The 21,036-nt window shown below is 45.1% G+C and overlaps 8 non-coding genes across 8 annotated transcripts; all 8 read right to left on the reverse strand.

Annotated features, from left to right (window-relative positions):
• Positions 1–1,321: 1,321 nt before the first annotated feature.
• On the reverse strand, positions 1,322–1,409 carry trnay-gua (transfer RNA tyrosine (anticodon GUA)). Its single transcript is given in 2 exon segments — positions 1,322–1,357; positions 1,373–1,409. It is a non-coding gene; the product is annotated as a tRNA-Tyr (tRNA).
• A 2,420-nt stretch (positions 1,410–3,829) lies between these two features.
• Positions 3,830–3,917, reverse strand: trnay-gua (transfer RNA tyrosine (anticodon GUA)). Its single transcript is given in 2 exon segments — positions 3,830–3,865; positions 3,881–3,917. It is a non-coding gene; the product is annotated as a tRNA-Tyr (tRNA).
• A 2,420-nt stretch (positions 3,918–6,337) lies between these two features.
• On the reverse strand, positions 6,338–6,425 carry trnay-gua (transfer RNA tyrosine (anticodon GUA)). The gene is given in 2 exon segments: positions 6,338–6,373; positions 6,389–6,425. It is a non-coding gene; the product is annotated as a tRNA-Tyr (tRNA).
• Positions 6,426–11,329: 4,904 nt separating this feature from the next.
• trnay-gua (transfer RNA tyrosine (anticodon GUA)) lies at positions 11,330–11,417 on the reverse strand. The gene is given in 2 exon segments: positions 11,330–11,365; positions 11,381–11,417. It is a non-coding gene; the product is annotated as a tRNA-Tyr (tRNA).
• Positions 11,418–13,837: 2,420 nt separating this feature from the next.
• Positions 13,838–13,925, reverse strand: trnay-gua (transfer RNA tyrosine (anticodon GUA)). Its single transcript is given in 2 exon segments — positions 13,838–13,873; positions 13,889–13,925. It is a non-coding gene; the product is annotated as a tRNA-Tyr (tRNA).
• A 2,420-nt stretch (positions 13,926–16,345) lies between these two features.
• trnay-gua (transfer RNA tyrosine (anticodon GUA)) lies at positions 16,346–16,433 on the reverse strand. Its single transcript is given in 2 exon segments — positions 16,346–16,381; positions 16,397–16,433. It is a non-coding gene; the product is annotated as a tRNA-Tyr (tRNA).
• A 2,419-nt stretch (positions 16,434–18,852) lies between these two features.
• trnay-gua (transfer RNA tyrosine (anticodon GUA)) lies at positions 18,853–18,940 on the reverse strand. Its single transcript is given in 2 exon segments — positions 18,853–18,888; positions 18,904–18,940. It is a non-coding gene; the product is annotated as a tRNA-Tyr (tRNA).
• Positions 18,941–20,106: 1,166 nt separating this feature from the next.
• Positions 20,107–20,194, reverse strand: trnay-gua (transfer RNA tyrosine (anticodon GUA)). The gene is given in 2 exon segments: positions 20,107–20,142; positions 20,158–20,194. It is a non-coding gene; the product is annotated as a tRNA-Tyr (tRNA).
• Between the last annotated feature and the right edge of the window lie 842 nt (positions 20,195–21,036).

Here is a 21,036-nt window from a genome sequence, read left to right on the forward strand (position 1 = left end):
GTTTGAATGGGTGTCATGTGTTTAGTTGCGCTTGGAATGTTTTTTGTTGAAAAAGGGAAGGGGAGCTTCCTTCGAGCCAGAATTGAACCAGTGACCTAGGGATATCAGTTTGAATGATCTACAGTCCTCCGCTCTACCAGCTGAGCTATCGAAGGAGAGGTCGCATGCAGGTGTTCTTTTCTGGTTATTTCCCACATGCCATTAGCGATTTGACGCTTCATCTCACTCTGCATGTTGCTGCTATGTGAGACTTTGAGCCATTAACAGAACTCCATAGCAGGAGTCTGTGCTACTTTCAATTCAACGTTTCATGATGCAAACTGCAGATCAAAGCTTTCCCTCCTCCTTGCATTGCAATTTCAGACAAACACTCAATTCTGCCTTAGCGAACCTTGCAAATGCACCTATTTGCTGACTTTGTCTGGAAGGCCATTCAGGAGAACCCCTTAGACGTCAGTGAGCTGAGTGACTGACTTTCTATTTGAAAGACATTCATTCAACCTCAGAGATAGGGGCAGATCATGCACACATTTAATTTCCTTAATTGCCTCGGCTGTGCATCTTTGACGCTTGCTAAAATTCAATAATCTTCATAGTTGCAACTGTCTGTAAATTTTAATCTCCCTCCAATTTGTGTGCAACAGCACATTCTTAACTTGGAGCTGTGTGACCTGGCCAAAAGAAGTGGTGAGCTTGACTGGTAATAGGAATAGAATTATGGACTGCCTCTCACAATAAAAGCGCAGGGTCTAGAAGGTGAAGTAATTCACAGCATCATGGCACAACGCACAATGACTTGCTTCACTGGATACGCTGCACACCTATCTCCATGTGTCTCGGAGATCAGCAGGGAAGTCCTGCTAGTGTCAGCCTGCTGCCCACATACAGTAGACGCTTGTCTCCATCAGCAAGTCCTCAAAGCAACGAGTGAGCTTCATTTGAAGGGATTTCAATTTAGATGATGACAGTAGCAGCCGAAAGTGCAATGATGTGGATTGAATTAGACACGAGCTGAAAGTTGCTGCTGGGATGACTGTGCAGGGGCAATGAGGAGGTGTGTCCGACTGACAGATGTCTACTTGTACTTTGAATTGTGTTCTGGGAGTTTGGATGCATTGTAGTGAAAGGAATACCCTGGTGACCAGCAGGTGCCGAAGAGAATGCAAAGATCCAGGTTCTGGGCGTTTTGAAAAATGAAAAGAAGGGCTGTTGCACCTGTAGATGAATATGCGAAGGAGTAATGTAAAGAGAAGAGTTTGAATGGGTGTCATGCGTTTAGTTGCGCTTGGAATGTTGTTTGTTGAAAAAGGGAAGGGGAGCTTCCTTTGAGCTGGAATTGAACCAGCGACCTAAGGATGTCAGTTTGAATGATCTACAGTCCTCCGCTCTACCAGCTGAGCTATCGAAGGAGAGGCCACGTGCAGTTGTTCTTTTCTGGTTATTTCTCACATGCCATTAGCGATTTGACGCTTCATCTCACTCTGCATGTTGCTGCTATGTGAGACTTTGAGCCATTAACAGAACTCCATAGCAAGAGTCTGTGCTACTTTCAATTCAACGTTTCATGATGCAAACTGCAGATCAAAGCTTTCCCTCCTCCTTGCATTGCAATTTCAGACAAACACTCAATTCTGCCATAGCGAACCTTGCAAATGCACCTATTTGCTGACTTTGTCTGGAAGGCCATTCAGGAGATGCCCTCACATGTCAGTGAGCTGAGTGACTGACTTTCCATTTGAAAGACATTCAATCAACCTCAGAGATAGGGGCAGATCATGCACACATTTAATTTCCTTAATTGCCTCGGCTGTGCATCTTTGACGCTTGCTAAAATTCAATAATCTTCATAGTTGCAACTGTCTGTAAATTTTAAACTCCCTCCAATTTGTGTGCAACAGCACATTATAAACTTGGAGCTGTGTGACCTGGCCAAAAGAAGAGATGAGCTTGACTGGTAATAGGAATAGAATAATGGACTGCCTCTCACAATAAAAGCGCAGGGTCTAGAAGTTGATGTAATTCACTGCATCATGGCACAACGCACAATGACTTGCTTCACTGGCTACGCTGCACGCCTATCTCCAAGTGGCTCGGAGATCAGCAGGGAAGTCCTGCTAGTGTCAGCCTGCTGCCCAAATACAGTAGACGCTTGTCTCCATCAGCAAGTCTTCAAAGCAACGGGTGAGCTTCATCTGAAGGGATTTCAATTCGGATGATGACAGAAGCAGCCAAGAGTGCAATGATATGGATTGAATTAGACACGAGCTGAAAGTTGCTGCTGGGATGACTGTGCAGGGGCAGTGAGGAGGTGTGTCCGACTGACAGATTTCTACTTGTACTTTGAATTGTGTTCTGGGAGTTTGGATGCATTGTAGCCAAAGGAATACCCTGGTGGCCAGCAGGTGCCGAAGAGAATGCAAAGAGCCAGGTTCTGGGCGTTTTGAAAAATGAAAAGAAGGGCTGCTGCGCCTGCAGATGAATATGCGAAGGAGTAATGTAAAGAGAAGAGTTTGAATGGGTGTCATGTGTTTAGTTGCGCTTGGAATGTTTTTTGTTGAAAAAGGGAAGGGGAGCTTCCTTCGAGCCAGAATTGAACCAGTGACCTAGGGATATCAGTTTGAATGATCTACAGTCCTCCGCTCTACCAGCTGAGCTATCGAAGGAGAGGTCGCATGCAGGTGTTCTTTTCTGGTTATTTCCCACATGCCATTAGCGATTTGACGCTTCATCTCACTCTGCATGTTGCTGCTATGTGAGACTTTGAGCCATTAACAGAACTCCATAGCAGGAGTCTGTGCTACTTTCAATTCAACGTTTCATGATGCAAACTGCAGATCAAAGCTTTCCCTCCTCCTTGCATTGCAATTTCAGACAAACACTCAATTCTGCCTTAGCGAACCTTGCAAATGCACCTATTTGCTGACTTCGTCTGGAAGGCCATTCAGGAGAACCCCTTAGACGTCAGTGAGCTGAGTGACTGACTTTCTATTTGAAAGACATTCATTCAACCTCAGAGATAGGGGCAGATCATGCACACATTTAATTTCCTTAATTGCCTCGGCTGTGCATCTTTGACGCTTGCTAAAATTCAATAATCTTCATAGTTGCAACTGTCTGTAAATTTTAATCTCCCTCCAATTTGTGTGCAACAGCACATTCTTAACTTGGAGCTGTGTGACCTGGCCAAAAGAAGTGGTGAGCTTGACTGGTAATAGGAATAGAATTATGGACTGCCTCTCACAATAAAAGCGCAGGGTCTAGAAGGTGAAGTAATTCACAGCATCATGGCACAACGCACAATGACTTGCTTCACTGGATACGCTGCACACCTATCTCCATGTGTCTCGGAGATCAGCAGGGAAGTCCTGCTAGTGTCAGCCTGCTGCCCACATACAGTAGACGCTTGTCTCCATCAGCAAGTCCTCAAAGCAACGGGTGAGCTTCATTTGAAGGGATTTCAATTTAGATGATGACAGTAGCAGCCGAAAGTGCAATGATGTGGATTGAATTAGACACGAGCTGAAAGTTGCTGCTGGGATGACTGTGCAGGGGCAATGAGGAGGTGTGTCCGACTGACAGATGTCTACTTGTACTTTGAATTGTGTTCTGGGAGTTTGGATGTATTGTAGTGAAAGGAATACCCTGGTGACCAGCAGGTGCCGAAGAGAATGCAAAGATCCAGGTTCTGGGCGTTTTGAAAAATGAAAAGAAGGGCTGCTGCACCTGTAGATGAATATGCGAAGGAGTAATGTAAAGAGAAGAGTTTGAATGGGTGTCATGCGTTTAGTTGCGCTTGGAATGTTGTTTGTTGAAAAAGGGAAGGGGAGCTTCCTTTGAGCTGGAATTGAACCAGCGACCTAAGGATGTCAGTTTGAATGATCTACAGTCCTCCGCTCTACCAGCTGAGCTATCGAAGGAGAGGCCACGTGCAGTTGTTCTTTTCTGGTTATTTCTCACATGCCATTAGCGATTTGACGCTTCATCTCACTCTGCATGTTGCTGCTATGTGAGACTTTGAGCCATTAACAGAACTCCATAGCAAGAGTCTGTGCTACTTTCAATTCAACGTTTCATGATGCAAACTGCAGATCAAAGCTTTCCCTCCTCCTTGCATTGCAATTTCAGACAAACACTCAATTCTGCCATAGCGAACCTTGCAAATGCACCTATTTGCTGACTTTGTCTGGAAGGCCATTCAGGAGATGCCCTCACATGTCAGTGAGCTGAGTGACTGACTTTCCATTTGAAAGACATTCAATCAACCTCAGAGATAGGGGCAGATCATGCACACATTTAATTTCCTTAATTGCCTCGGCTGTGCATCTTTGACGCTTGCTAAAATTCAATAATCTTCATAGTTGCAACTGTCTGTAAATTTTAAACTCCCTCCAATTTGTGTGCAACAGCACATTATAAACTTGGAGCTGTGTGACCTGGCCAAAAGAAGAGATGAGCTTGACTGGTAATAGGAATAGAATAATGGACTGCCTCTCACAATAAAAGCGCAGGGTCTAGAAGTTGATGTAATTCACTGCATCATGGCACAACGCACAATGACTTGCTTCACTGGCTACGCTGCACGCCTATCTCCAAGTGGCTCGGAGATCAGCAGGGAAGTCCTGCTAGTGTCAGCCTGCTGCCCAAATACAGTAGACGCTTGTCTCCATCAGCAAGTCTTCAAAGCAACGGGTGAGCTTCATCTGAAGGGATTTCAATTCGGATGATGACAGAAGCAGCCAAGAGTGCAATGATATGGATTGAATTAGACACGAGCTGAAAGTTGCTGCTGGGATGACTGTGCAGGGGCAGTGAGGAGGTGTGTCCGACTGACAGATTTCTACTTGTACTTTGAATTGTGTTCTGGGAGTTTGGATGCATTGTAGCCAAAGGAATACCCTGGTGGCCAGCAGGTGCCGAAGAGAATGCAAAGAGCCAGGTTCTGGGCGTTTTGAAAAATGAAAAGAAGGGCTGCTGCGCCTGCAGATGAATATGCGAAGGAGTAATGTAAAGAGAAGAGTTTGAATGGGTGTCATGTGTTTAGTTGCGCTTGGAATGTTTTTTGTTGAAAAAGGGAAGGGGAGCTTCCTTCGAGCCAGAATTGAACCAGTGACCTAGGGATATCAGTTTGAATGATCTACAGTCCTCCGCTCTACCAGCTGAGCTATCGAAGGAGAGGTCGCATGCAGGTGTTCTTTTCTGGTTATTTCCCACATGCCATTAGCGATTTGACGCTTCATCTCACTCTGCATGTTGCTGCTATGTGAGACTTTGAGCCATTAACAGAACTCCATAGCAGGAGTCTGTGCTACTTTCAATTCAACGTTTCATGATGCAAACTGCAGATCAAAGCTTTCCCTCCTCCTTGCATTGCAATTTCAGACAAACACTCAATTCTGCCTTAGCGAACCTTGCAAATGCACCTATTTGCTGACTTCGTCTGGAAGGCCATTCAGGAGAACCCCTTAGACGTCAGTGAGCTGAGTGACTGACTTTCTATTTGAAAGACATTCATTCAACCTCAGAGATAGGGGCAGATCATGCACACATTTAATTTCCTTAATTGCCTCGGCTGTGCATCTTTGACGCTTGCTAAAATTCAATAATCTTCATAGTTGCAACTGTCTGTAAATTTTAATCTCCCTCCAATTTGTGTGCAACAGCACATTCTTAACTTGGAGCTGTGTGACCTGGCCAAAAGAAGTGGTGAGCTTGACTGGTAATAGGAATAGAATTATGGACTGCCTCTCACAATAAAAGCGCAGGGTCTAGAAGGTGAAGTAATTCACAGCATCATGGCACAACGCACAATGACTTGCTTCACTGGATACGCTGCACACCTATCTCCATGTGTCTCGGAGATCAGCAGGGAAGTCCTGCTAGTGTCAGCCTGCTGCCCACATACAGTAGACGCTTGTCTCCATCAGCAAGTCCTCAAAGCAACGGGTGAGCTTCATTTGAAGGGATTTCAATTTAGATGATGACAGTAGCAGCCGAAAGTGCAATGATGTGGATTGAATTAGACACGAGCTGAAAGTTGCTGCTGGGATGACTGTGCAGGGGCAATGAGGAGGTGTGTCCGACTGACAGATGTCTACTTGTACTTTGAATTGTGTTCTGGGAGTTTGGATGTATTGTAGTGAAAGGAATACCCTGGTGGCCAGCAGGTGCCGAAGAGAATGCAAAGATCCAGGTTCTGGGCGTTTTGAAAAATGAAAAGAAGGGCTGCTGCACCTGTAGATGAATATGCGAAGGAGTAATGTAAAGAGAAGAGTTTGAATGCGTGTCATGCGTTTAGTTGCGCTTGGAATGTTGTTTGTTGAAAAAGGGAAGGGGAGCTTCCTTCTAGCCGGAATTGAACCAGCGAGCTAAGGATGTCAGTTTGAATGATCTACAGTCCTCCGCTCTACCAGCTGAGCTATCGAAGGAGAGGCCACGTGCAGTTGTTCTTTTCTGGTTATTTCTCACATGCCATTAGCGATTTGACGCTTCATCTCACTCTGCATGTTGCTGCTATGTGAGACTTTGAGCCATTAACAGAACTCCATAGCAAGAGTCTGTGCTACTTTCAATTCAACGTTTCATGATGCAAACTGCAGATCAAAGCTTTCCCTCCTCCTTGCATTGCAATTTCAGACAAACACTCAATTCTGCCACAGCGAACCTTGCAAATGCACCTATTTGCTGACTTTGTCTGGAAGGCCATTCAGGAGATGCCCTCACATGTCAGTGAGCTGAGTGACTGACTTTCCATTTGAAAGACATTCAATCAACCTCAGAGATAGGGGCAGATCATGCACACATTTAATTTCCTTAATTGCCTCGGCTGTGCATCTTTGACGCTTGCTAAAATTCAATAATCTTCATAGTTGCAACTGTCTGTAAATTTTAAACTCCCTCCAATTTGTGTGCAACAGCACATTATAAACTTGGAGCTGTGTGACCTGGCCAAAAGAAGAGATGAGCTTGACTGGTAATAGGAATAGAATAATGGACTGCCTCTCACAATAAAAGCGCAGGGTCTAGAAGTTGATGTAATTCACTGCATCATGGCACAACGCACAATGACTTGCTTCACTGGCTACGCTGCACGCCTATCTCCAAGTGGCTCGGAGATCAGCAGGGTAGTCCTGCTAGTGTCAGCCTGCTGCCCAAATACAGTAGACGCTTGTCTCCATCAGCAAGTCTTCAAAGCAACGGGTGAGCTTCATCTGAAGGGATTTCAATTCGCATGATGACAGAAGCAGCCAAGAGTGCAATGATATGGATTGAATTAGACACGAGCTGAAAGTTGCTGCTGGGATGACTGTGCAGGGGCAGTGAGGAGGTGTGTCCGACTGACAGATTTCTACTTGTACTTTGAATTGTGTTCTGGGAGTTTGGATGCATTGTAGCCAAAGGAATACCCTGGTGGCCAGCAGGTGCCGAAGAGAATGCAAAGATCCAGGTTCTGGGCGTTTTGAAAAATGAAAAGAAGGGCTGCTGCGCCTGTAGATGAATATGCAAAGGAGTATTGTAAAGAGAAGAGTTTGAATGGGTGTCATGTGTTTAGTTGCGCTTGGAATGTTTTTTGTTGAAAAAGGGAAGGGGAGCTTCCTTCGAGCCAGTGACCTAGGGATATCAGTTTGAATGATCTACAGTCCTCCGCTCTACCAGCTGAGCTATCGAAGGAGAGGTCGCATGCAGGTGTTCTTTTCTGGTTATTTCCCACATGCCATTAGCGATTTGACGCTTCATCTCACTCTGCATGTTGCTGCTATGTGAGACTTTGAGCCATTAACAGAACTCCATAGCAGGAGTCTGTGCTACTTTCAATTCAACGTTTCATGATGCAAACTGCAGATCAAAGCTTTCCCTCCTCCTTGCATTGCAATTTCAGACAAACACTCAATTCTGCCTCAGCGAACCTTGCAAATGCACCTATTTGCTGACTTTGTCTGGAAGGCCATTCAGGAGAACCCCTTAGACGTCAGTGAGCTGAGTGACTGACTTTCTTTTGAAAGACATTCATTCAACCTCAGAGATAGGGGCAGATCATGCACACATTTAATTTCCTTATATGCCACGGCTGTGCATCTTTGACGCTTTCTAAAATTCAATAATCTTCATAGTTGCAACTGTCTGTAAATTTTAATCTCCCTCCAATTTGTGTGCAGCAGCACATTCTTAACTTGGAGCTCTGTGACCTGGCCAAAAGAAGAGGTGAGCTTGACTGGTAATAGGAATAGAATAATGGACTGCCTCTCACAATAAAAGCGCAGGGTCTAGAAGTTGAAGTAATTCACTGCATCATGGCACAACGCACAATGACTTGCTTCACTGGCTACGCTGCACACCTATCTCCAAGTGGCTCGGAGATCAGCAGGGAAGTCCTGCTAGTGTCAGCCTGCTGCCCAAATACAGTAGACGCTTGTCTCCATCAGCAAGTCCTCAAAGCAACGGGTGAGCTTCATCTGAAGGGATTTCAATTCGGATGATGACAGAAGCAGCCAAGAGTGCAATGATATGGATTGAATTAGACACGAGCTGAAAGTTGCTGCTGGGATGACTGTGCAGGGGCAGTGAGCTGGTGTATCCGACTGACAGATGTCTACTTGTACTTTGAATTGTGTTCTGGGAGTTTGGATGCATTGTAGTCAAAGGAATACCCTGGTGGCCAGCAGGTGCCGAAGAGAATGCAAAGAGCCAGGTACTGGACGTTTTGAAAAATGAAAAGAAGAGCTGCTGCGCCTGTAGATGAATATGCAAAGGAGTAATGTAAAGAGAAAAGTTTGAATGGGTGTCATGTGTTTAGTTGCGCTTGGAATGTTTTTTGTTGAAAAAGGGAAGGGGAGCTTCCTTCGAGCCAGTGACCTAGGGATATCAGTTTGAATGATCTACAGTCCTCCGCTCTACCAGCTGAGCTATCGAAGGAGAGGTCGCATGCAGGTGTTCTTTTCTGGTTATTTCCCACATGCCATTAGCGATTTGACGCTTCATCTCACTCTGCATGTTGCTGCTATGTGAGACTTTGAGCCATTAACAGAACTCCATAGCAGGAGTCTGTGCTACTTTCAATTCAACGTTTCATGATGCAAACTGCAGATCAAAGCTTTCCCTCCTCCTTGCATTGCAATTTCAGACAAACACTCAATTCTGCCTCAGCGAACCTTGCAAATGCACCTATTTGCTGACTTTGTCTGGAAGGCCATTCAGGAGAACCCCTTAGACGTCAGTGAGCTGAGTGACTGACTTTCTTTTGAAAGACATTCATTCAACCTCAGAGATAGGGGCAGATCATGCACACATTTAATTTCCTTATATGCCACGGCTGTGCATCTTTGACGCTTTCTAAAATTCAATAATCTTCATAGTTGCAACTGTCTGTAAATTTTAATCTCCCTCCAATTTGTGTGCAGCAGCACATTCTTAACTTGGAGCTCTGTGACCTGGCCAAAAGAAGAGGTGAGCTTGACTGGTAATAGGAATAGAATAATGGACTGCCTCTCACAATAAAAGCGCAGGGTCTAGAAGTTGAAGTAATTCACTGCATCATGGCACAACGCACAATGACTTGCTTCACTGGCTACGCTGCACACCTATCTCCAAGTGGCTCGGAGATCAGCAGGGAAGTCCTGCTAGTGTCAGCCTGCTGCCCAAATACAGTAGACGCTTGTCTCCATCAGCAAGTCCTCAAAGCAACGGGTGAGCTTCATCTGAAGGGATTTCAATTCGGATGATGACAGAAGCAGCCAAGAGTGCAATGATATGGATTGAATTAGACACGAGCTGAAAGTTGCTGCTGGGATGACTGTGCAGGGGCAGTGAGCTGGTGTATCCGACTGACAGATGTCTACTTGTACTTTGAATTGTGTTCTGGGAGTTTGGATGCATTGTAGTCAAAGGAATACCCTGGTGGCCAGCAGGTGCCGAAGAGAATGCAAAGAGCCAGGTACTGGACGTTTTGAAAAATGAAAAGAAGAGCTGCTGCGCCTGTAGATGAATATGCAAAGGAGTAATGTAAAGAGAAAAGTTTGAATGGGTGTCATGTGTTTAGTTGCGCTTGGAATGTTTTTTGTTGAAAAAGGGAAGGGGAGCTTCCTTCGAGCCAGAATTGAACCAGTGACCTAAGGAAGCCAGTTTGAATGATCTACAGTTCTCCGCTCTACCAGCTGAGTTATCGAAGAAAAGGCCGCATGCAGTTGTTCTTTTCTGGTTATTTCCCACATGCCATTAGCGATTTGACGCTTCATCTCACTCTGCATTTTGCTGCTATGTGAGACTTTGAGCCATTAACAGAACTCCATAGGAGGAGTCTGTGCTACTTTCAATTAAACGTTTCATGATGCAAACTGCAGATCAAAGCTTTCCCTCCTCCTTGCATTGCAATTTCAGACAAACACTCAATTCTGCCTTCGTGAACCTTGCAAATGCACCTATTTGCTCACTTTGTCTGTAAGGCCATTCAGGAGATGCCCTCACATGTCAGTGAGCTGAGTGACTGGCTTTCTATTTGAAAGACATTCATTCAACCTCAGAGATAGGGGCAGATCATGCACACATTTAATTTCCTTAATTGCCTCGGCTGGGCATCTTTGACGCTTGCTAAAATTCAATAACCTTCATAGTTGCAACTGTCTGTAAATTTTAAACTCCCTCCAATTTGTGTGCAACAGCACATTCTTAACTTGGAGCTCTGTGACCTGGCCAAAAGAAGTGGTGAGCTTGACTGGTAATAGGAAGAGAATAATGGACTGCCTCTCACAATAAAACCGCAGGGTCTAGGAGTTGAAGTAATTCACTGCATCGTGGCACAACGCACAATGACTTGCTTCACTGGCTACGCTGCACACCTATCTCCATGTGTCTCGGAGATCAGCAGGGAAGTCCTGCTAGTGTCAGCCTGCTGCCCACATACAGTAGACGCTTGTCTCCATCAGCAAGTCCACAAAGCAACGGGTGAACTTCATCTGAAGGGATTTCAATTTAGATGATGACAGTAGCAGCCGAGAGTGCAATGATGTGGATCGAATTAGACACGAGCTGAAAGTTGCTGCTGGGATGACTGTGCAGGGGCAATGAGGAGGTGTGTCCGACTGACAGATGTCTACTTGTACTTTGAATTGTGTTCTGGTAGTTTGGATGCATTGTAGTGAAAGGAATACCCTGGTGGCCAGCAGGTGCCGAAGAGAATGCAAAGATCCAGGTTCTGGGCGTTTTGAAAAATGAAAAGAAGGGCTGCTGCACCTGTAGATGAATATGCGAAGGAGTAATGTAAAGAGAAGAGTTTGAATGGGTGTCATGCGTTTAGTTGCGCTTGGAATGTTGTTTGTTGAAAAAGGGAAGGGGAGCTTCCTTCGAGCCGGAATTGAACCAGCGACCTAAGGATGTCAGTTTGAATGATCTACAGTCCTCCGCTCTACCAGCTGAGCTATCGAAGGAGAGGCCACATGCAGTAGTTCTTTTCTGGTTATTTCTCAAATGCCATTAGCGATTTGACGCTTCATCTCACTCTGCATGTTGCTGCTATGTGAGACTTTGAGCCATTAACAGAACTCCATAGCAAGAGTCTGTGCTACTTTCAATGAAACGTTTCATGATGCAAACTGCAGATCAAAGCTTTCCCTCCTCCTTGCATTGCAATTTCAGACAAACACTCAATTCTGCCTCAGCGAACCTTGCAAATGCACCTATTTGCTGACTTTGTCTGGAAGGCCATTCAGGAGATGCCCTCACATGTCAGTGAGATGAGTGACTGACTTTCTATTTGAAAGACATTCATTCAACCTCAGAGATAGGGGCAGATCATGCACACATTTAATTTCCTTATATGCCACGGCTGTGCATCTTTGACGCTTTCTAAAATTCAATAATCTTCATAGTTGCAACTGTCTGTAAATTTTAATCTCCCTCCAATTTGTGTGCAGCAGCACATTCTTAACTTGGAGCTCTGTGACCTGGCCAAAAGAAGAGGTGAGCTTGACTGGTAATAGGAATAGAATAATGGACTGCCTCTCACAATAAAAGCGCAGGGTCTAGAAGTTGATGTAATTCACTGCATCATGGCACAACGCACAATGACTTGCTTCACTGGCTACGCTGCACACCTATCTCCAAGTGGCTCGGAGATCAGCAGGGAAGTCCTGCTAGTGTCAGCCTGCTGCCCAAATACAGTAGACGCTTGTCTCCATCAGCAAGTCCTCAAAGCAACGGGTGAGCTTCATCTGAAGGGATTTCAATTCGGATGATGACAGAAGCAGCCAAGAGTGCAATGATATGGATTGAATTAGACACGAGCTGAAAGTTGCTGCTGGGATGACTGTGCAGGGGCAGTGAGCTGGTGTATCCGACTGACAGATGTCTACTTGTACTTTGAATTGTGTTCTGGGAGTTTGGATGCATTGTAGTCAAAGGAATACCCTGGTGGCCAGCAGGTGCCGAAGAGAATGCAAAGAGCCAGGTACTGGACGTTTTGAAAAATGAAAAGAAGAGCTGCTGCGCCTGTAGATGAATATGCAAAGGAGTAATGTAAAGAGAAAAGTTTGAATGGGTGTCATGTGTTTAGTTGCGCTTGGAATGTTTTTTGTTGAAAAAGGGAAGGGGAGCTTCCTTCGAGCCAGAATTGAACCAGTGACCTAAGGAAGCCAGTTTGAATGATCTACAGTTCTCCGCTCTACCAGCTGAGTTATCGAAGAAAAGGCCGCATGCAGTTGTTCTTTTCTGGTTATTTCCCACATGCCATTAGCGATTTGACGCTTCATCTCACTCTGCATTTTGCTGCTATGTGAGACTTTGAGCCATTAACAGAACTCCATAGGAGGAGTCTGTGCTACTTTCAATTAAACGTTTCATGATGCAAACTGCAGATCAAAGCTTTCCCTCCTCCTTGCATTGCAATTTCAGACAAACACTCAATTCTGCCTTCGTGAACCTTGCAAATGCACCTATTTGCTCACTTTGTCTGTAAGGCCATTCAGGAGATGCCCTCACATGTCAGTGAGCTGAGTGACTGGCTTTCTATTTGAAAGACATTCATTCAACCTCAGAGATAGGGGCAGATCATGCACACATTTAATTTCCTTAATTGCCTCGGCTGGGCATCTTTGACGCTTGCTAAAATTCAATAACCTTCATAGTTGCAACTGTCTGTAAATTTTAAACTCCCTCCAATTTGTGTGCAACAGCACATTCTTAACTTGGAGCTCTGTGACCTGGCCAAAAGAAGTGGTGAGCTTGACTGGTAATAGGAAGAGAATAATGGACTGCCTCTCACAATAAAACCGCAGGGTCTAGGAGTTGAAGTAATTCACTGCATCGTGGCACAACGCACAATGACTTGCTTCACTGGATACGCTGCACACCTATCTCCAAGTGGCTCGGAGATCAGCAGGGAAGTCCTGCTAGTGTCAGCCTGCTGCCCACATACAGTAGACGCTTGTCTCCATCAGCAAGTCCACAAAGCAACGGGTGAACTTCATCTGAAGGGATTTCAATTTAGATGATGACAGTAGCAGCCGAGAGTGCAATGATGTGGATCGAATTAGACACGAGCTGAAAGTTGCTGCTGGGATGACTGTGCAGGGGCAATGAGGAGGTGTGTCCGACTGACAGATGTCTACTTGTACTTTGAATTGTGTTCTGGTAGTTTGGATGCATTGTAGTGAAAGGAATACCCTGGTGGCCAGCAGGTGCCGAAGAGAATGCAAAGATCCAGGTTCTGGGCGTTTTGAAAAATGAAAAGAAGGGCTGCTGCACCTGTAGATGAATATGCGAAGGAGTAATGTAAAGAGAAGAGTTTGAATGGGTGTCATGCGTTTAGTTGCGCTTGGAATGTTGTTTGTTGAAAAAGGGAAGGGGAGCTTCCTTCGAGCCGGAATTGAACCAGCGACCTAAGGATGTCAGTTTGAATGATCTACAGTCCTCCGCTCTACCAGCTGAGCTATCGAAGGAGAGGCCACATGCAGTAGTTCTTTTCTGGTTATTTCTCAAATGCCATTAGCGATTTGACGCTTCATCTCACTCTGCATGTTGCTGCTATGTGAGACTTTGAGCCATTAACAGAACTCCATAGCAAGAGTCTGTGCTACTTTCAATTAAACGTTTCATGATGCAAACTGCAGATCAAAGCTTTCCCTCCTCCTTGCATTGCAATTTCAGACAAACACTCAATTCTGCCTCAGCGAACCTTGCAAATGCACCTATTTGCTGACTTTGTCTGGAAGGCCATTCAGGAGATGCCCTCACATGTCAGTGAGATGAGTGACTGACTTTCTATTTGAAAGACATTCATTCAACCTCAGAGATAGGGGCAGATCATGCACACATTTAATTTCCTCATATGCCACGGCTGTGCATCTTTGACGCTTTCTAAAATTCAATAATCTTCATAGTTGCAACTGTCTGTAAATTTTAATCTCCCTCCAATTTGTGTGCAGCAGCACATTCTTAACTTGGAGCTCTGTGACCTGGCCAAAAGAAGAGGTGAGCTTGACTGGTAATAGGAATAGAATAATGGACTGCCTCTCACAATAAAAGCGCAGGGTCTAGAAGTTGATGTAATTCACTGCATCATGGCACAACGCACAATGACTTGCTTCACTGGCTACGCTGCACACCTATCTCCAAGTGGCTCGGAGATCAGCAGGGAAGTCCTGCTAGTGTCAGCCTGCTGCCCAAATACAGTAGACGCTTATCTCCATCAGCAAGTCCTCAAAGCAACGGGTGTGCTTCATCTGAAGGGATTTCAATTCGGATGATGACAGAAGCAGCCAAGAGTGCAATGATAGGGATTGAATTAGACACGAGCTGTAAGTTGCTGCTGGGATGACTGTGCAGGGGCAGTGAGCTGGTGTATCCGACTGACAGATGTCTACTTGTACTTTGAATTGTGTTCTGGGAGTTTGGATGCATTGTAGTCAAAGGAATACCCTGGTGGCCAGCAGGTGCCGAAGAGAATGCAAAGAGCCAGGTACTGGACGTTTTGAAAAATGAAAAGAAGAGCTGCTGAGCCTGTAGATGAATATGCAAAGGAGTAATGTAAAGAGAAAAGTTTGAATGGGTGTCATGTGTTTAGTTGCGCTTGGAATGTTTTTTGTTGAAAAAGGGAAGGGGAGCTTCCTTCGAGCCAGAATTGAACCAGTGACCTAAGGAAGCCAGTTTGAATGATCTACAGTTCTCCGCTCTACCAGCTGAGTTATCGAAGAAAAGGCCGCATGCAGTTGTTCTTTTCTGGTTATTTCCCACATGCCATTAGCGATTTGACGCTTCATCTCACTCTGCATTTTGCTGCTATGTGAGACTTTGAGCCATTAACAGAACTCCATAGCAGGAGTCTGTGCTACTTTCAATTAAACGTTTCATGATGCAAACTGCAGATCAAAGCTTTCCCTCCTCCTTGCATTGCAATTTCAGACAAACACTCAATTCTGCCTTCGTGAACCTTGCAAATGCACCTATTTGCTCACTTTGTCTGGAAGGCCATTCAGGAGATGCCCTCACATGTCAGTGAGCTGAGTGACTGGCTTTCTATTTGAAAGAGATTCATTCAACCTCAGAGATAGGGGCAGATCATGCACACATTTAATTTCCTTAATTGCCTCGGCTGGGCATCTTTGACGCTTGCTAAAATTCAATAACCTTCATAGTTGCAACTGTCTGTAAATTTTAAACTCCCTCCAATTTGTGTGCAACAGCACATTCTTAACTTGGAGCTCTGTGACCTGGCCAAAAGAAGTGGTGAGCTTGACTGGTAATAGGAATAGAATAATGGACTGCCTCTCACAATAAAAGCGCAGGGTCTAGAAGTTGAAGTAATTCACTGCATCGTGGCACAACGCACAATGACTTGCTTCACTGGATACGCTGCACACCTATCTCCATGTGTCTCGGAGATCAGCAGGGAAGTCCTGCTAGTGTCAGCCTGCTGCCCACATACAGTAGACGCTTGTCTCCATCAGCAAGTCCACAAAGCAACGGGTGAACTTCATCTGAAGGGATTTCAATTTAGATGATGACAGTAGCAGCCGAGAGTGCAATGATGTGGATCGAATTAGACACGAGCTGAAAGTTGCTGCTGGGATGACTGTGCAGGGGCAATGAGGAGGTGTGTCCGACTGACAGATGTCTACTTGTACTTTGAATTGTGTTCTGGTAGTTTGGATGCATTGTAGTGAAAGGAATACCCTGGTGGCCAGCAGGTGCCGAAGAGAATGCAAAGATCCAGGTTCTGGGCGTTTTGAAAAATGAAAAGAAGGGCTGCTGCACCTGTAGATGAATATGCGAAGGAGTAATGTAAAGAGAAGAGTTTGAATGGGTGTCATGCGTTTAGTTGCGCTTGGAATGTTGTTTGTTGAAAAAGGGAGGGGGAGCTTCCTTCGAGCCGGAATTGAACCAGCGACCTAAGGATGTCAGTTTGAATGATCTACAGTCCTCTGCTCTACCAGCTGAGTTATCGAAGGAGAGGCCACATGCAGTAGTTCTTTTCTGGTTATTTCTCAAATGCCATTAGCGATTTGACGCTTCATCTCACTCTGCATGTTGCTGCTATGTGAGACTTTGAGCCATTAACAGAACTCCATAGCAAGAGTCTGTGCTACTTTCAATGAAACGTTTCATGATGCAAACTGCAGATCAAAGCTTTCCCTCCTCCTTGCATTGCAATTTCAGACAAACACTCAATTCTGCCTCAGCGAACCTTGCAAATGCACCTATTTGCTGACTTTGTCTGGAAGGCCATTCAGGAGATGCCCTCACATGTCAGTGAGATGAGTGACTGACTTTCTATTTGAAAGACATTCATTCAACCTCAGAGATAGGGGCAGATCATGCACACATTTAATTTCCTTATATGCCACGGCTGTGCATCTTTGACGCTTTCTAAAATTCAATAATCTTCATAGTTGCAACTGTCTGTAAATTTTAATCTCCCTCCAATTTGTGTGCAGCAGCACATTCTTAACTTGGAGCTCTGTGACCTGGCCAAAAGAAGAGGTGAGCTTGACTGGTAATAGGAATAGAATAATGGACTGCCTCTCACAATAAAAGCGCAGGGTCTAGAAGTTGATGTAATTCACTGCATCATGGCACAACGCACAATGACTTGCTTCACTGGCTACGCTGCACACCTATCTCCAAGTGGCTCGGAGATCAGCAGGGAAGTCCTGCTAGTGTCAGCCTGCTGCCCAAATACAGTAGACGCTTGTCTCCATCAGCAAGTCCTCAAAGCAACGGGTGAGCTTCATCTGAAGGGATTTCAATTCGGAGGATGACAGAAGCAGCCAAGAGTGCAATGATATGGATTGAATTAGACACGAGCTGAAAGTTGCTGCTGGGATGACTGTGCAGGGGCAGTGAGCTGGTGTATCCGACTGACAGATGTCTACTTGTACTTTGAATTGTGTTCTGGGAGTTTGGATGCATTGTAGTCAAAGGAATACCCTGGTGGCCAGCAGGTGCCGAAGAGAATGCAAAGAGCCAGGTACTGGACGTTTTGAAAAATGAAAAGAAGAGCTGCTGCGCCTGTAGATGAATATGCAAAGGAGTAATGTAAAGAGAAAAGTTTGAATGGGTGTCATGTGTTTAGTTGCGCTTGGAATGTTTTTTGTTGAAAAAGGGAAGGGGAGCTTCCTTCGAGCCAGAATTGAACCAGTGACCTAAGGAAGCCAGTTTGAATGATCTACAGTTCTCCGCTCTACCAGCTGAGTTATCGAAGAAAAGGCCGCATGCAGTTGTTCTTTTCTGGCTATTTCCCACATGCCATTAGCGATTTGACGCTTCATCTCACTCTGCATTTTGCTGCTATGTGAGACTTTGAGCCATTAACAGAACTCCATAGCAGGAGTCTGTGCTACTTTCAATTAAACTTTTCATGATGCAAACTGCAGATCAAAGCTTTCCCTCCTCCTTGCATTGCAATTTCAGACAAACACTCAATTCTGCCTTCGTGAACCTTGCAAATGCACCTATTTGCTCACTTTGTCTGGAAGGCCATTCAGGAGATGCCCTCACATGTCAGTGAGCTGAGTGACTGGCTTTCTATTTGAAAGACATTCATTCAACCTCAGAGATAGGGGCAGATCATGCACACATTTAATTTCCTTAATTGCCTCGGCTGGGCATCTTTGACGCTTGCTAAAATTCAATAACCTTCATAGTTGCAACTGTCTGTAAATTTTAAACTATTCCAATTTGTGTGCAACAGCACATTCTTAACTTGGAGTTGTATGACCTGGCCAAAAGAAGTGGTGAGCTTGACTGGTAATAGGAATAGAATAATGGACTGCCTCTCACAATAAAAGCGCAGGGTCTAGAAGGTGAAGTAATTCACTGCATCATGGCACAACGCACAATGACTTGCTTCACTGGATACGCTGCACACCTATCTCCATGTGTCTCGGAGATCAGCAGGGAAGTCCTGCTAGTGTCAGCCTGCTGCCCACATACAGTAGACGCTTGTCTCCATCAGCAAGTCCACAAAGCAACGGGTGAACTTCATCTGAAGGGATTTCAATTTAGATGATGACAGTAGCAGCCGAGAGTGCAATGATGTGGATCGAATTAGACACGAGCTGAAAGTTGCTGCTGGGATGACTGTGCAGGGGCAATGAGGAGGTGTGTCCGACTGACAGATGTCTACTTGTACTTTGAATTGTGTTCTGGTAGTTTGGATGCATTGTAGTGAAAGGAATACCCTGGTGGCCAGCAGGTGCCGAAGAGAATGCAAAGATCCAGGTTCTGGGCGTTTTGAAAAATGAAAAGAATGGCTGCTGCACCTGTAGATGAATATGCGAAGGAGTAATGTAAAGAGAAGAGTTTGAATGGGTGTCATGCGTTTAGTTGCGCTTGGAATGTTGTTTGTTGAAAAAGGGAGGGGGAGCTTCCTTCGAGCCGGAATTGAACCAGCGACCTAAGGATGTCAGTTTGAATGATCTACAGTCCTCTGCTCTACCAGCTGAGTTATCGAAGGAGAGGCCACATGCAGTAGTTCTTTTCTGGTTATTTCTCAAATGCCATTAGCGATTTGACGCTTCATCTCACTCTGCATGTTGCTGCTATGTGAGACTTTGAGCCATTAACAGAACTCCATAGCAAGAGTCTGTGCTACTTTCAATGAAACGTTTCATGATGCAAACTGCAGATCAAAGCTTTCCCTCCTCCTTGCATTGCAATTTCAGACAAACACTCAATTCTGCCTCAGCGAACCTTGCAAATGCACCTATTTGCTGACTTTGTCTGGAAGGCCATTCAGGAGATGCCCTCACATGTCAGTGAGATGAGTGACTGACTTTCTATTTGAAAGACATTCATTCAACCTCAGAGATAGGGGCAGATCATGCACACATTTAATTTCCTTATATGCCACGGCTGTGCATCTTTGACGCTTTCTAAAATTCAATAATCTTCATAGTTGCAACTGTCTGTAAATTTTAATCTCCCTCCAATTTGTGTGCAGCAGCACATTCTTAACTTGGAGCTCTGTGACCTGGCCAAAAGAAGAGGTGAGCTTGACTGGTAATAGGAATAGAATAATGGACTGCCTCTCACAATAAAAGCGCAGGGTCTAGAAGTTGATGTAATTCACTGCATCATGGCACAACGCACAATGACTTGCTTCACTGGCTACGCTGCACACCTATCTCCAAGTGGCTCGGAGATCAGCAGGGAAGTCCTGCTAGTGTCAGCCTGCTGCCCAAATACAGTAGACGCTTGTCTCCATCAGCAAGTCCTCAAAGCAACGGGTGAGCTTCATCTGAAGGGATTTCAATTCGGAGGATGACAGAAGCAGCCAAGAGTGCAATGATATGGATTGAATTAGACACGAGCTGAAAGTTGCTGCTGGGATGACTGTGCAGGGGCAGTGAGCTGGTGTATCCGACTGACAGATGTCTACTTGTACTTTGAATTGTGTTCTGGGAGTTTGGATGCATTGTAGTCAAAGGAATACCCTGGTGGCCAGCAGGTGCCGAAGAGAATGCAAAGAGCCAGGTACTGGACGTTTTGAAAAATGAAAAGAAGAGCTGCTGCGCCTGTAGATGAATATGCAAAGGAGTAATGTAAAGAGAAAAGTTTGAATGGGTGTCATGTGTTTAGTTGCGCTTGGAATGTTGTTTGTTGAAAAAGGGAGGGGGAGCTTCCTTCGAGCCGGAATTGAACCAGCGACCTAAGGATGTCAGTTTGAATGATCTACAGTCCTCTGCTCTACCAGCTGAGTTATCGAAGGAGAGGCCACATGCAGTAGTTCTTTTCTGGTTATTTCTCAAATGCCATTAGCGATTTGACGCTTCATCTCACTCTGCATGTTGCTGCTATGTGAGACTTTGAGCCATTAACAGAACTCCATAGCAAGAGTCTGTGCTACTTTCAATTCAACGTTTCATGATGCAAACTGCAGATCAAAGCTTTCCCTCCTCCTTGCATTGCAATTTCAGACAAACACTCAATTCTGCCTCAGCGAACCTTGCAAATGCACCTATTTGCTGACTTTGTCTGGAAGGCCATTCAGGAGATGCCCTCACATGTCAGTGAGATGAGTGACTGACTTTCTATTTGAAAGACATTCATTCAACCTCAGAGATAGGGGCAGATCATGCACACATTTAATTTCCTTATATGCCACGGCTGTGCATCTTTGACGCTTTCTAAAATTCAATAATCTTCATAGTTGCAACTGTCTGTAAATTTTAATCTCCCTCCAATTTGTGTGCAGCAGCACATTCTTAACTTGGAGCTCTGTGACCTGGCCAAAAGAAGAGGTGAGCTTGACTGGTAATAGGAATAGAATAATGGACTGCCTCTCACAATAAAAGCGCAGGGTCTAGAAGTTGATGTAATTCACTGCATCATGGCACAACGCACAATGACTTGCTTCACTGGCTACGCTGCACACCTATCTCCAAGTGGCTCGGAGATCAGCAGGGAAGTCCTGCTAGTGTCAGCCTGCTGCCCAAATACAGTAGACGCTTGTCTCCATCAGCAAGTCCTCAAAGCAACGGGTGAGCTTCATCTGAAGGGATTTCAATTCGGAGGATGACAGAAGCAGCCAAGAGTGCAATGATATGGATT

The sequence above is a fragment of the Scyliorhinus torazame genome, chromosome 11 (genome assembly GCF_047496885.1).
Source record: "Scyliorhinus torazame isolate Kashiwa2021f chromosome 11, sScyTor2.1, whole genome shotgun sequence".
Classification (NCBI taxonomy): Eukaryota; Metazoa; Chordata; class Chondrichthyes; order Carcharhiniformes; family Scyliorhinidae; genus Scyliorhinus; species Scyliorhinus torazame.